The sequence below is a fragment of the Nyctibius grandis genome, chromosome 4, assembly GCF_013368605.1.
Source record: "Nyctibius grandis isolate bNycGra1 chromosome 4, bNycGra1.pri, whole genome shotgun sequence".
Lineage (NCBI taxonomy): Eukaryota > Metazoa > Chordata > Aves > Nyctibiiformes > Nyctibiidae > Nyctibius > Nyctibius grandis.
In genome coordinates this window covers 103,438-117,632 of record NC_090661.1, presented here as the reverse complement: position 1 = coordinate 117,632, position 14,195 = coordinate 103,438, and the positions used below count along the sequence as shown (strand labels likewise).

At 68.0% G+C, this 14,195-nt stretch overlaps 1 protein-coding gene across 8 annotated transcripts in view; it reads left to right on the top strand.

The window, feature by feature from the left end:
- CTNND1 (catenin delta 1) overlaps positions 1 to 14,195 on the top strand; it is a 32,399-nt gene continuing 18,204 nt past the window's right edge. For 5 of the 8 annotated variants that reach the window (XM_068397709.1, XM_068397711.1, XM_068397710.1 and 2 more), the window contains exon 1: positions 2,033 to 2,098. The gene's annotated coding sequence lies outside the window, so the exon portion shown is untranslated. The other 3 variants (XM_068397707.1, XM_068397705.1, XM_068397706.1) reach the window with 3 other exon arrangements.

The window sequence follows — 14,195 nt, the reverse complement described above, 5'->3', positions numbered from 1 at the left end:
AGCGTGATCTGCTGCTGGGTGAGCTGAGGCCGGAGGGTCGGGGTTCAGCACGCCTTCGAACGTGAGCGTGCGCTACCGGGCGTGCTGGCGGCCGCGGGGCACGGCCGAGCCGGGCGCTGGAGCTGGCAGTGCGCTGGCAGACCCTGCCCAGCCCCGGCCCGCGGCCCGCGGGACAGGAGGCACTCGGACGCCTCCAAGGAGGTCTGGCTCCAGCTGGGAGCCCGCAGCGGTGTGTGTAATCTTTGGGGAAACTAAAGGCTTTAAAGGCTGTTAAATTTCTGGGCTGCTAATTCGGGCAGTGACAGGGGAGGGTGACAGGAGGCCTGGAATCCGCTTGTGGGCTGACGTGAGCTGCGAGCTGGTGGCTCCGTCTGTGATCCCCCACACCCGCAGCATCGTGCTGGCTTCAGCCCTGCCTCGCCAAGGGCAGAGGGTCTGTGCGAGCACGTCGGGCCCACGCCTGTCCCCACCGACAGCCTGTTGTCCGATCAGCCCGGGCAGGCGCCCTCAGGGACGTGTCGCGGCAGCCGGTGCTGGGATGGAGGAGCAAGGTGTCCCGGGTGCTTTTTCCCTGCGGGAGAGCGGTCAGAAGCCCCTGGGACGGGACGGTGAGGACTCTTCTTCCCAGAGTGAACTGTGGGAGCACCTCCTCTCCCTCCATGTCCCCAAGACTCAGGGGACGCAGCGTGGGCGAAGTGGAGGGGAGGGCAGCCAGGGGTGTTTGTGACTTGCAGATGACACCAGGCTGGGTGGGAGTGTCAATCTGCTGGAGGGTAGGAAGGCCCTACAGAGGGATCTGGAGGGGTCAGATAGATGGGCCGAGACCAACGGCAGGAGGTTCAACACAAGCAAGTTCTGGGTCTTACACTTGGGCCACACCAACCCCCTGCAGCGCTACAGGCTGGGGGAAGAGTGGTTAGAAAGAGACCTGGGGATGCTGATCGGCAGCCGGCTGAACGTGAGCCAGCAGCGTGCCCAGGTGGCCAAGGCCAATGGCATCCTGGCCTCTATCAGGAATAGTGTAGCCAGCCGGTCTGGGGAAGGGGTTGTCCCTCTGTACTCGGCCCTGGTGAGGCTGCACCTTGAATCCTGTGTCCAGTTCTGGGCCCCGCACTTCAAGAGAGACGTTGAGGTGTTGGAGCGAGTGCAGAGGAGGGCGACCAAGTGGTGAAGGGTCTGGAGGGTCTGACCTGCGAGGAACGGCTGAGGGAGCTGGAGGTGTTTAGCCTGGAGAAGAGGAGGCTCAGAGGTGACCTTAGTGCAGTCTACAACTACCTGAAGGGAGGTTGTAGCGGGGTGGGAGTCAGCCTCTTCTCCCAGGGAACCAGCACTAGGACAAGAGGACACAGCCTCAAGCTTGGCCAGGGGAGGGTCAGGTTGGACATTAGGAAGCATTTCTTCTCAGCAAGGGACATTAGACACTGGAAGGGGCTGCCCAGGGAGGTGGTGGAGTCACCATCTCTGGAGGGGTTTAAGAAAAGCCTGGCCATGGCACTTAGTGCCCTGGTCTAGTTGCCATGGTGGTGTCAGGGCAATGGTTGGACTCGATGAGCCCAGAGGGCTCTTCCCACCCCATTGAGTCTGTGGTTCTGACCCGGGAGCGGCTCTCGCTCCGGGCACAGGCCGAGAGGGGCAGGCCGGGGAGGGGCTCTGCTCCGGAGGGGCTGGGCAGTCCCCGGGGAGCCCTCGCCCACCGGCACAGACCCCCCGGCCCCGCGCTGCGGCCGCCACCGCCGGCCCCGCCGAGCCCCGCCCGCCGCGCGCGGGGCCGCTGACGCGGGGGGCGGAGCCTGCGGGGGGCGGGGCCAGCGCCCGCCCCGCCCCGCGCCCGCCGGAGCAACTTCCATTTTAGGTGCGGGCGCGGCGCGGGGCGCACGGCGGGGCCAGGCCGGGCCCGACCCTCCGGCACCGCTCCGCTCCCTCCGGCACCGCTCGGCCCGGCGGGGACCCGGCCGCCGCCCGCAGCTGCCGCCTGTTACCGGGCGCCTCGCTTTGCCTCGCCGCCGCGGAGCGGGTCCGCGCGGAGCGAGCCGGGCGGCCGTGCCGCCGCCGCGGGGCGGACCGCGCCCCCCGCCCGCCGCCGAGGAGCCCGCTCTCGGTGAGTCCCGCTCTCGGTGAGTCCCGCTCTCGGTGAGTCCCGCTCTCGGTGGCCCCGCCGCCGCGTGCCCCGGGAGGGGGAGCCGGTGTGGGCTGGCGCCTGCCGGGCGCCGCACGCCCCCGCGGCGGGAGCGGGGCGGGCCGGCCCTCGCCCTCCCGGCGGGCCCGGGGCTGGGGCCCGGCCGTGCTCTCCTGCCGGGGCCGGGCCCTGGAGGCCCGTCGCTGCCCGGGAGCCGGGTGCCAGGCGCGGCCGCGCCCCGCGGGACCGGCCGGGGTGGCGGGGCCCGGCCCTGGCGGGGGCGCTGGCGGGGCCCGGCCCGCCCGGAGCCCGCGGGGAGCGACACAAAGGCGGCGGGGCCGGGGGCCGCCCCGCTCCGCGCCCGGTGCCAGCCCGCCGCGCTCCTGCCCGAACAAAGGCCGCCCGTGTGCCAGCTCCCCGCGGCCGGCGGGGCCCCGCTCCCCTCGCCCCCCCGTGTGCGGGGGCCGCCGCTCGGCCCCGCCGCGGGGTCTCTGCCGGGGCACGGCCCGGGTCTCTGGCTTTGCCTCCCGGCGGCGGCAGCTCTGGGGCGGGCCGGGCAGCCCCGTCCCGCTCGGCCCGGTGAGGCCGGGCTCATCCCCCGGTGTCGCGTTTGGCTGCGCCTTTGTTCCGTGGGGAGCGGGCCGGTGGGCCCGGGACGGGCGGGCAGCTCCCCTCCTCCCGCGGCCGGTCCCCTCCGCGGAACCGTCCCGAGGTTAAAACCGGCCCCCAGACCCGTGTGCCGGGGTCGCAGCGACCAAGTGACACCGGAACGCGTCCAGGGGAGGCAGGACCCCGCGGGCTGTGGCTCCGCCGGCCGCTTTCTCTGTGCCCCGCTGTCCTTCGGCAGCAGCTCGGCTGCCTCCCCCCTGCCCAGCGCCTTTTGTGCGAGCACTCGGTGACTGTCCGCGGCATCGCCGTCTCCCACAGCGTGGGCACTCCCGTTCCTCCTCGGAGCACCGCCGAGAGGACCCTTAACGTGCGGGAGAGCCTGGGTGGCTCTGTCGTGAGGGCTTCTGGCACCTCCATTACACCCCAGGGCTTTGAGCGAGGGAGCCCGGACAACAAAGCTTCCTCCGATTGTTGGAGAGAGGGGTGGACCTCCTGGAGGTGCCTCCCTCTCCGGCAAGGGCTTGGTGCCCAGGCTCTTCCATGAAGCCGGTGATGATGGGGGTAATGGTATTATCTGGGAGGCCTGGGGAGCGGGGAGCCCCTGGCAGGGCTGAAGGCTCCTGTCACAGGGCCGTGGCACCCACCCGGCCGCTGGTGAGCCCGAGGGGAGCGTCTGGGTGCGTGTGGGTCTGTCTGGGCGTGTGGAGCATCGTGGTGGTATCTAACTGCAGCTGCCTGCGGTCCCACCGATGTCCCCTCTGCGCTGTGCGGATGCTTTTGGACTCGGCTGCCCCGTTCTTGGTGTGGAATTGAGAACAGGCTTGTCCTCAGCTTTGCAGGGAGCGGGGAAAGCTCAGCACCTCCAGGACCCAGGCACGCTGGCAATCCCGTAGTCAGTGGCCACAGCTTGCGTTTGAAGCCTTCGTTTCTGTGCCTTGCTCTGCCTCCTCTGAGAAGCTCTCCTTGGTGGCAAGGTGGGGGTGAGCTGATGACTCGCAGACTCATGTCTCTGATGCCTGCAGCACACGCTGCTGTGCGTGAGGGACCTGCTGGGCTTCTGCGGGGAGCAGAGCAGCGTCCCCCAGGTCTGCGGGAAGCCTGTGCTGGGAAGAGCCCGAGCAGTGATATCATTAGTCTTCCCCACGGTTACCTTGCCTGCTCCATCCTGCTCCCAGTGCTTTCTTGAGGCAGGCTCTCTTACCTGTCAGTGTTTACTTGTGTGCTTTAAAGGGGAAAAAAAAAAAAGGCAGTTTTAAAGCTGTTCTCCTTCCACTTGAGTGAACTTGGCCGGGACTCTGTTGCATGCAAACGACTGTCCTTTGCGATGTGCAGCACTTGCTGGAATCCTGCGCGGAGCCTTCCTGGAAGGGGTGGGGGGAGGATGAAAGCGCTCGCTTAGTGGAGCGTGCTGGGCTGCCGCAGCGGGGTGAGCCTCCTCCCTCCCGACTCGGAGGTCAGGCCCTGCTCTTTGTGGCCGAGGAGCCCTTGAGGCTGTCCCTTCCCTAAACACGGGCTGGGAGTTGGGTGAGTGGTCCAGCCCTGACCACGCAGCCGGCCTCTCTGCCCTGCTCCAGCCTCTGGCATGGAGATAAGGCCTTGGTCCATTGTGTCTGTGCTGGGGTGGCTTTAGGACGCCCAGAAAATAATAGTGTAGCTGGGGCTATGCCTGGAAGGTGGTTTGCTTCTCAAAATAGCTTACCAGCGTCCCTGACCTTAGGGTAGAGTGCTGGTTAAATCTCTTGGTTTCCCTTCCCAACAACCCCTCGTAACCATCTCTCATTTACTGCTGGCAAGGACGCAGCCCTTTCCTGAGCCTGCGGTGGTGCTGCCCCCGGGGAGGGACCGAGCTCTCCTCCTGGCTCTCAAACCCCAGCTCTCCGCAGCGCGGCCGTTCCCCCCGTCCCTGCCTCGCCGACAGCGCGAGCAGAACCGCGGGGCTGGTCTGGGTCCATAAGAGGCAGCAGGTGTTGCCGGGGCGCGGTGACAAAACCCAAACCTGTTGGGTGATTCAGGCGGCTCCTCCGTGCGCGACACGGGGCTGGGCCGGCGGAGGAGGCCGTCCTCTGGCACGGAGCGCAGGAATGCGGCTGTTGGAAGGGGGTTGGATTTACGGGCTCTCGACCAAAGTCCTCGAGTTCCCCAAGGTGGCCACAACCTTCTCGTTGCTTCTTACCACCCGAGGCAGACGTTTGGGGGGGAGATGGTTTCTTAGGGCCAGTTCTTGTGCTGGAAACTCCCAGCAGCAGGCCGATGAGTCCGTCCAGCTCCTGCCTGTCTTGTGCTTGTTGCTAATCTGCCTTCCTTCCCACCCAGGAAGGCGGCTGGCGTCGCGTGGCCTGCAGCTGGCTCGGCGCAGGCGCGCCTGTCCCTGCGCTGGCCCTGTCCCGTGACCTGGCCTGGGGGTTAGCGTGTGACCTCGGCCCGCGGAGCAGGCTCTGGGGTGGACGTGGGTGCTGTGTGATCTCCTGCAGTGCTGCTCCCCGTCCCCGTGGAGGAAGCCCGAGTTGTCCCCGAGGGACGCCGCTTCCTCGCCATGTCCCATGTCACAGCTGCGTGGCGAGGTGGCTGCGGGGGCAAACGGTGACTAAGCAGCACAGGGTGCCAGGCGTGGTGCTGGGACGGGTGAGCCCTTAACCGGGGTGACCGTCACCTCTGCTTCTGTCTGCTTTTCCAGCCCAGAGCAGCTGCAGGCCGGGGGTTGGCAGTGGGACCCCAGTGTGCAGCAGTCTCAGACTGAGGTGGGACCGAACCTCCTTGGCAGCCTCCCCGCAGCTTCCCCTGCCTTCGGGGAGGTGAGCTTCCCTGCGCGGAGCCATGGGTGCCCGGGAGCTTGTCCCCATGTCCCTAACCTTGTGCTGCAGGTCCACAGGGACTCTGCTGCAGAGCTCTTACCCGCTGCAAGAGTGCTGGTGCCAGCGTGGGCCTGCGGACCCGATCCAGGCTGAGCACTGCCCCGCGTGTTTGCCTTTAATGGGTTTGTGCTCATGGGAGAGCAGGGTTTGTTTTGTGAAACCACAGCCCTGGCCTTTTGCTGTGGCAGAAGATGGGGTGTCTGTGAGGTGCAGGGGTGCTGCTGGCGTGTCGGCGGGTGTGCAGGTGTCCGGGCTGGCTGCAGAGCTCAGCAGAACAGCGCTGGTGGGGTGCTTGTCCAGGCCAGGAGTGACTGGCCATCCAGCACAAGCAGGGGGTAGGAGGGTGAGCCCTGGGAACAGCCCTCCTGCGGCATGGCCGGGGCGGTGGTGCAGTCCTGGGGGTGTTTTTACAACATCTGCAGCTCCAGGGCTGGTACGAGGCCGTCCCTCTGGGACCGGTGCTGGGTGGGCTGGCAGCAGCGTGCTGGGCTGGTGCGTGCGAGAGGAGCTGTTATGGTGCCTCCATCCAACCCCGGCTGCTCCCGTTCCTCTGGGCGTTGTCCCCAATTACAGCGAACGCTGCTCAAAGTTCACCGGCTTCCTGCTGCCGGCCCTCGTGGGCGCGGGGGGCCGGGAAGCAGCGTGAGCCATACCTGCCCGTGCCGCTTCCTGGAGAGCCGGCGGCGCGAGGAGGGCGGCAGGCGGCGGGGACGCGAGGGGAGCCGGCAGCAGAGGGGTTGCGCTCCCCTTTCGTCTCGCCAGGCTTTGGCAACTGCAGAAGCACCTCCTGGGTAGGAGAGCCGCTGCCTGGGGCGAGGGGGCCGTGCTCCCTCCAGGAGCAAGGTGGCCCAGCGTGGGAGCTGGGCAGCCTCAGAGGAGACTATGGAGAACTGACTCCCACGCTGGCCGGGAGGAGGAAGGCGTCTTGCTGCTCTGCGCACGTTCCTCTCACCCCCTCCTCGCGTGGTGCTCTGGCCGGTCTTTTCCGAGGAGAGCTCCCAGGTCTCTGGGCTGCTGCCCCGCTGCTCCCAGCTCCGCTCTGGCCCGCGGGAGGGGGCCCACGGTGGTGCTGGGCAGCTTCCGCGCGTGGGCGGCAGTGGGAGGGAAGGAGGGCGTCGAACTGCAAAGACGGGTTTTTCCGACCTGGAAGGGTGGGTCACCGGTCGCGTTTGCATGCCGCTGGCAGGCCCCTTGCCCGGTGCAGTAAGACATTCTTGCGAGCGTGTTGCTGCACGCAGCTGCCTGCCTGGCTCTGGCTGCGGGCAGGACAGCTCGCTCCGGGGAGAGATGTCACCCCGCCTCGTGCAAACCGGGGTCTGGTGGGGAGGAGGGGGGCGGCCTGGGGGTGCTTCTGGGAGAAATCCTCTCTGACGTGGGGAGGCCGCCTGCCCCAGCCGGGCCTTGTAGCCCTCCTTCCTCTCTGCTGTCCTTTTTTCCCTGCCCTCCCCTGCAGGAGGGAGCTCCCGAGGCCCTGCAGCTCCCCTCCAGTGTGTGCTGCTGCGGCAGACGGGGAAATCTGCTCGCCCTTGATCCCTGACCCGTGCCTGTCGCCAGCAGCTGGCTTGGGTGGAAAACCACTTCCCTCCTCTGTTCGCCTTCCTTCGGTGGCAGGAGGAGCCGCCCTGGGCAGGGCGGGCCTGGGGAGCGGAGCTGCGGCAGCAGCCTTGTGCCGTGGCGGGGGCTCGTGGCTCGGCGTCCCGGGGGTGTCCCCGTCCTGCGTCCAGGAGCCCTGGGAACCCCACAGGGTCGGGTGGCCCTGTTGGCGTTGGCTGGCGGAGTTGTGCAAACAGGCCAGCGCGGTGTGTGAGGGGACGCTGGAGAGCAGCAGTGCATGCTCACTCGTGGTCGGACTGAGCAGATGTTGTGGTGTCGGTGCCTCCTCGGCTCCACAGATGAGCAGCCCATCTCTAGGGCATGGTGGGCAGAGACACATCCTTGTGGGGCTGAAAAACAGCATCTCCCACCCTCTGCTTGTAGGATACTCCCAGCCCTGGACAGGGATGTGATACCACCATGGACAAGGAGCCCTCGTACGTGTTCCACAGAGGCAGGATGCTTCCAGCAAGCTGGCGGGGGTCTGGTCTCCTGGGTGGGCCATGCCGACCTGGCTGGCAGAGGCTGGGCTGGTGGAGGTGGTGCCCGTCCCCGCTGTTCCCAGCCTGGTTCCAGGGTGTCTGCATGCGGGCTGGGGGCGGCAGGGAGCGGCCCTTGGCAGGACGTCGTGTTTAGAAGCTTACGGGAAAGGGAAGTCACGATGTCATCTCCCGTCTGACCAGGAAACGCAGGTTTCCTTCCCCTCGGCTCGCGCAGGAGCCTGGGAAGCCGCTTCTCAGCGAGCGGGTTGGGGGAGCGGCAGCCAGATGTGGCACCGGCAAACAATTTGGGCAGGGGCTGGGGCAGGATCAAGTCCGCCGTCCCTCTGAGCGTGCCCTGGCCTGGCCTGTGGTCTTGTTTGTCCCTTGCCGCTGTGTGTGAGCGCTGGCTCGTGCCAGCACCTTGCCCGGCTGTGGGCACTCGGGGGACTCGAAGCACCGCAGGGACTTGCCGTTGCCCTGCCACAGCCCATCGTGGGGCAGCAGCCCCCTCCCCACCCCAGCTGTGACTCAGCCCCTGGCTCGTGGCTCTCCTTCGCCCCTTCGCTACCCTCTTGGCAGGGCCCTCGAAGGCGTCTCGGAGCGCAGAGGCACACGCAATTAGCGAGCAGGGCACCTGATGAGGTCATGGCGAGTGGAGCCAGCCCGGGGTGACGCGTGCTGTGACTCAGCCGGCCGCCCTACCTGCTCGGGGAGCCGGGGCTGGCAGGGCCAGGGGAGGGCACGGGGGTCCCGCTCCTCCTGGGCGGCTCCCCTGGGCCGCCCCTGCGAGGGCGGCTTGGCCTAATCTCAGCAATTCCCTCCTTGCTGCTCCCGTGCTGCACGTTGCTTCGCCGCCCGCCGGTCTGCTCAACCTGGGGAGGAAGGGTGCCCTGGGCAGGTGGGTCTCCCATGGGCAGGGGGTTGCTGGGGTGGGTGGGGGGCCCTGGGCTCCTCTTCTCTGTACTCCTAGTCGTGGTTCCTCGGTGACCTGAATGCTCCGTGCAGGAGGGTGGGTGACGGGGCTGGCCCCCTGCACTGGGCACTCTGCAGGTGAGCCCGGTGGTTCCCGTGCTGCTGGTACCGTGCTTCCTGCTGTGCTGCCAGTCCCCCGTGTGCTGGTCGCTGGGGCTGGGCCAGGGCCAGGCCCTGGGGCTCGGCCTGGCTGCAGGTGTTGGGGGAGGAAATGATCACAAGTGGCTTCCCTGGGAAGGGGGTGGGGGGCTGTGGCGAGGGCTCCGTGCCGGGGAGGGGGCCCACATCGTGCTGCTGCGCTGGCAGGGGCCGTTCAGGGTGGCAGCTGGCTGCGGGTGCCTGCGGCCCCATGGAGGGGGCTTCCTTCAGCCCTGCACGGAGCGCTGGCCATGGGCCGCAGCCCCTCTGCTGGGGGCAGCCGGCAGCACGCGTGAGCCCCTGAGGAGCTAAATCTGCCCCGGGACGGGGTGCTGGGGCGGCTTCGCCCCGTCTGCCAGGCCCTCGTCCCTCCGCTCCGGCTCGGGGAGGCAGCTGCTGGGGTTTAATTGAGGGGGACTTTGCTCCCTGGCTGTGCCAGCGCAGCCCTTATCTCCACAGAGCCGGGCCCGTGTTTGTTTTCGCTGCGGGAGGGAGGCAGCTGAGTGGGGAAGCTCGGCCCGGCGGTGGGTGGGGGGAGAAGGGCAGGGACACGGGGATGGCCGGAGCCTGGGGGCAGCGGTGACCTTCAGCACAGCGCCGGGGTCCGGCCAAGCCCTGTGGGCATGGGGATGTTTGTGTCCCCCATCACAGTGGCTGCCATTCCTCGGGCATGGCAAGGAGCTGGGGAGCTGCCCTGCAATCCTGCTGCCCCCCGCTGCTCCCAGGGATGGGGTGGGGAGCCGGGGGTCCGCTCCGTCCCCGCCGCAGGGTCCTGGGGGAGGCAGGAGCACGGCCTGTCCCGGGAACGCTCTGGCCTGGTTCCCGGGCTCCGCGCTGGGTGTTTGTGAGCTGCTGCGCCCGGGGGTCTGGTGCCGCTGTGGCAGGAAGCGGGGACGCGGGGGGGAGCGGGCGGCTGGGGATGTGCCTGTGAAATCCCTTTGTCCCCGCCAGCGCCCAGCTGCACGTTCCCACAGCGCGGAGAGAGCCGCCTTTGTGCTGCTGCAGGGCTCCCGGGCTGCGTGCGAGCCGCGGGGCTGGCGCCCGCGTGGTGCCGAGGGGACCCCGGGGTGGGGGACCCTGCAGCGGTACCCGTGTGGGGAGTGGGGCTGCTGGTGTGGCAGGACGTGGCTGCAGGAAGGCCCTGGCCCCGTGGCTGTCCCGCTTGGGGACTGCGGGTGGACGGTGTCTGCCTGGAGCCCGGCGGCTTGGCTGCCTTCCTGCCGGAGGGACGCCTGGCCTCTCCTCCCCGGCAGCACCGGGGGCAGCTCGGTCTCCCACTCACCACAGTGCTGCCGGTGCGGAGGGTCGGCAGCTCCCCGGGCCTGCCTGGAGCCCTGCTCCGGCCCGGCCAGGAGCGAAGGAGCCCCTCCGTGCCGTGTCCTGGCCGCGCTCAGCAGCGGGGCGAGCGGCCCCATCGCGTGCCGGGGAGCACAGCTGCCCCGCAGCCGGATTGCTGGCATTCCAGCAGCACAAGCCCTGCTCTCCCCGCTGACCCCAGGCTGCTCCTTTCTCCCGCTGGCCCCACTCGGCTGCCTCTCCCTCTTCATCCCTCTGCGGTGGTGAACAGCACCGATGTGGTGACCCCAGCCAGGCCGGGGCCAGATCCCTTCCCCGGGGGATCGCCCCCGGGTTTGGCCAGGGCCAGATCCCTTCCCCGGGGGATCGCCCCCGGGTTTGGCCAGGGCCAGATCCCTTCCCCGGGGATCGCCCACCATGTTTCACAACCCCCGGCTGTGTCCGGGCACGTCCTTTGGACCCGATGGCTCTGGTGCGTTCTTGGGCCCCCTGCCCGTGCTGGGGGGCTGACACGCAGCCTGCTTCCTCCCTCCAGCCGCAGCGCGGCCGCACCCTGCCCTTATCTCTCCCTCCTTATCGTCCTCCGCTGGCTGCTGGCCCGCTCCCTTATAAGGTGCGCTGCCGCGTCCCTGCTCCCCTCTCCGCAGGTAACTCCCCTCTCCAGGGAGGCTTTCCCAACGCGTGGCCTTCGTCCCTGGGCTGGGGGCGGCGGGCGAGGCAGACCAGGCGGCGATGCCGCTGCCAGCCCAACCAGTTGGGTGTGATGGGTGGAGGCGAGCGGCTCCCTGCCCGCTGCCGCCCGCGGCGGTCACCGGGGCCGGGCGCCTTGGGCTCGGCTCCCCCGAGAGAGGAGGGGCTGGACCGGGGCAGGTAGGCACCCAGGGTGGCATCTGACCCGCCTGCTGCCCGGGAGGGCTGGCCAGCCGCTGCCAGCCTGTCCAAAGTCCCTTGTGCCTGTGCTCTGTGACCTGCCCTGGGGAGAGCCCGTCCTGGCGGGGCCGAGAGGGCGGCCGAAGCCCTCGGCAGGAGGTGGGAGAGCCTCTCCCCTGGAGCGGGGTCAGGCAGGCCCTGGGCAGGGCAGGACGGGCAGCGTGAGCAAGGTGGCTTCTTGCACAACCTGGAAGCGAGGACGCGTCCGCCCAGGCAGGCGGGTCCCTCCCGGCGCCTGGTCTGCGGTGGGGGCTGGCAGCGCAGGGCGTGGGCACGTTCCTGCCTCTGGGGTGACAGGAGAGGAGCAGCCGTGGCCAGAGCTCTCTGTAGCCCATCGTTGGCTGTCCCACTTCCCCTGCGGCCCCGGGGCCGTGGTGCTCCCCTAGACCAGGCGGGGTGAGCGTGGGCCCGCGGGCTCTGCCTGGTCCCCTGCCGCCTCGGGCAGGCTGCGGTCTGCAGGCTGGTGTGAGAGCCTGGACCCCGTGCTCAGCGGCATGGAAAGATCCCAGAGATGTTGGCTCATTTATTTTTTAGCTAATTGGGACTGACCAGAAGCCTGCGGTGGATCAGCAGGGCCGTGAACCTGTGCAGAGCAAGCAAGTGTAATGCGCTGCCAGCGCTCGGACAATTGCAGCCTTGAATTATTGATGGCGTGTCTGTTTTTCCTAAGTGCCTTGTGATAGGCAGCTGGAACCAGGACAGTTCGCTTCCCCTCTCCCTGGAGGACGGGGGCCTGGTGCTGAGAGCTGTTGGTGTTTGCTCTGGAGGGGTGGGCGGGCAGCTGGCTCTCCTGTGTCCCTCAGATGGAGGGGGCAAGGCGAATTATTTGAGCGGTGTTGCTGTTTTTCTTGTCTAGTTAGTGCTGGGGACTGTGGAGCCGGAGGAGGTTCCTGGGGCAGCGCATCCCTCCCTGTCAGCGTGGCGGTGGGTCTGGCCTGGGAGCCCTGAGCTGCCAGGGGCTCGGGCAGCCCGGGTGAGGGGCTGCTCCCTCCTGGCTCTGGGGGCCGGTGGTGGTGAGCTGGAGGAGGAGGGCGGCTGTGCTGGTGCCTCAGAGCAGCGGGGGGCTGCCGGGGGTGTCTGGCTGCGGTGATGAGCCTCGCCACGTGCTTGACAGGCGCCCGGGGGACACGGACAAGCAGCAGAGCTGTGGGGAGGGCTGGGACGCAGCGGTTAGAGCCCATGGGACCCTGTGCCCCCTTCCCGGTGGCAGAGGGCTGTTGGGGGCGAGCGCCTGGTGTGTCCCTGAGCGGGGAGCTGGGGCAGGGCTGATGTGGCAGAGGTGGCTCCTGGCTTTGTGCGTGCTTGGGTTGAACTTCACCCAAAATCCTCCGTGCCGAGGGAGTGGCGGTGGCTCCAGGGATCCCGGGACCACGGGGCGATAGCTCTCTGGGGGCTCGGGCGCGGAGCAGGGCTGGAGTGGGTCCTTGGAAAGACCCAAGCAGAGGGCTGTGTGCTGGAGATCCCCGCGCCACCCGTCTGATCTGCGGGATCTTGTCCGTTCCCCCCAGCCTGGGGTGGACAATTCCCCATCTGCCGGCGCGGTCTGGGCCCGGCGTTAATCTGTCCGTGGCTGACAGGGAAGCACTCAAGGCCTGAGCTCCATCCTCGGGCAGAGGAGGGTGCAGGTGAACTCTGGGTGGGTATGGCTGTGGTCTGGCCCTGGAAATTATTTTTCCAGGCAAAGGATTTGTTCTGGGGGAAGGCAATCCCCCCGAGAAGCAGGGGCAGGGGGTTTTGGAACAATGTGCCATGTCAAAGCTGACCCCAGTGGGAGAGCTCTGGAGGGTCGGTTGGGGTCGAGTGAGTCTGGCTACTCCCAAGGCTTTAGTCCAACCAGGAGGATTAAGGTGGGTACCTGGAGGGGAGCTCTGTGGCTGCCTCCCTGCCAGCAAGGGGCTCATCTCCAACGGCACCGCGCGTTGGACGTCTCTCAGTGGACCTGCTCCGGCTGCAGGGCCTCTGGGCGCCGCGCAGGGTTGTGCTGCTGCCAGGAAGTTGGGAGATGAGATAATGGCAGGGGAATTTGGATGTAAAGCTTTCTGGGCAGCTGGGTCAGTCCCTGGAGGTCCCCTCTCCTGATAGCCCCGGGGCAAGCGCTCTGGTGCTGCTCCTGTCCCGGGGCAGGAGCCGCTCGGGGTGCGCCTTGTCTTTAGGCTTCTGGTGCGCCCTGAACCGAGCCAGGCGAAATATTTTTGGCTTGCTGGGGTTTTTAAGTAACGGGTGTGTCAGCAAGTGCCTCTCATGATGAAAAGGCTTTCATGCAGCCATCCTCAGAGATGGTCAGGGTCTGGCTTTGGAAAAATGCTCTGTAGCTGTGTCTTCAGGGGCTGGGGGGGGGGACGGGCGCAGAGCGAACCCTGGAATTTCACCCTTGCAGGGTCCGGCGTACTTGGCTTCGAGCTGGCTGGCGCGATGGGGCTGCGTGGCTGAGGCTCTCCTCTCCCCTCCCTGCCTGGCTTGGAGGGTGACAGTGCCCCAAGCTGGCGTCGGGAGGCGGGGAGGGGCTGTGCTGTGCCCAGGAAGCCCCTGTCCCTGCAGTGCTGCTGTGGGGGGTGTGGGGCAGGTTCTCCCCAGCCGGGAGGGCGCAGGGCTGCGTGGTGGCCTGGGGTTTGTGTGTCAGCCAGCCGTGAGGGGACGGCTGCGCTCCAGCCCAGGGTGGCGATGGCGTGCGTCTGCGGGGAGAGCTGGGGACAGCGCTCGCTGGCCTCTCGGGACCTGGCACTGCCTCACCGTAATCATGCCTTTAATCCCGGATCGATGAAGACCAGATGGCTGGAAGGAGAGCGGAGGGAGGTGGCGTGTCCTGATGCGGAGGCTCCACGAGGGAGCCCCCTTGTGCATGTCCCCCCAGCCCCTCCTGATGGGGGGCTGGAGGGGTGTTTGTGAGCGCAGGGGGACAAGGAGGGCTGGCGGGCCAGTGACCTGTCCTGTCCCTTCCCCCCGCTATGGTGTTTACTCCCCGTGGAAGGGACGGGAAGGAAACGGCCTCACGGCTGCTCCGGCCCCTTATCTGGGGCCCTCCACGGCCCCGCAGGTTTCATTGTTAGCTTCCACGTTCTCCGGGTTCCCAGGGGACGTGCTGCGGGGGGGACCGGGGCTGGGAGGCGTTGCTGCCTGTGCCCGGCCCGCCTGGCAGCCGCGCCGGGATCTGCTGGGGCTGCTGCCTCTCCGCTGCCTCCCCGCAGAGGCAAACCCCGCTCCGCGCTC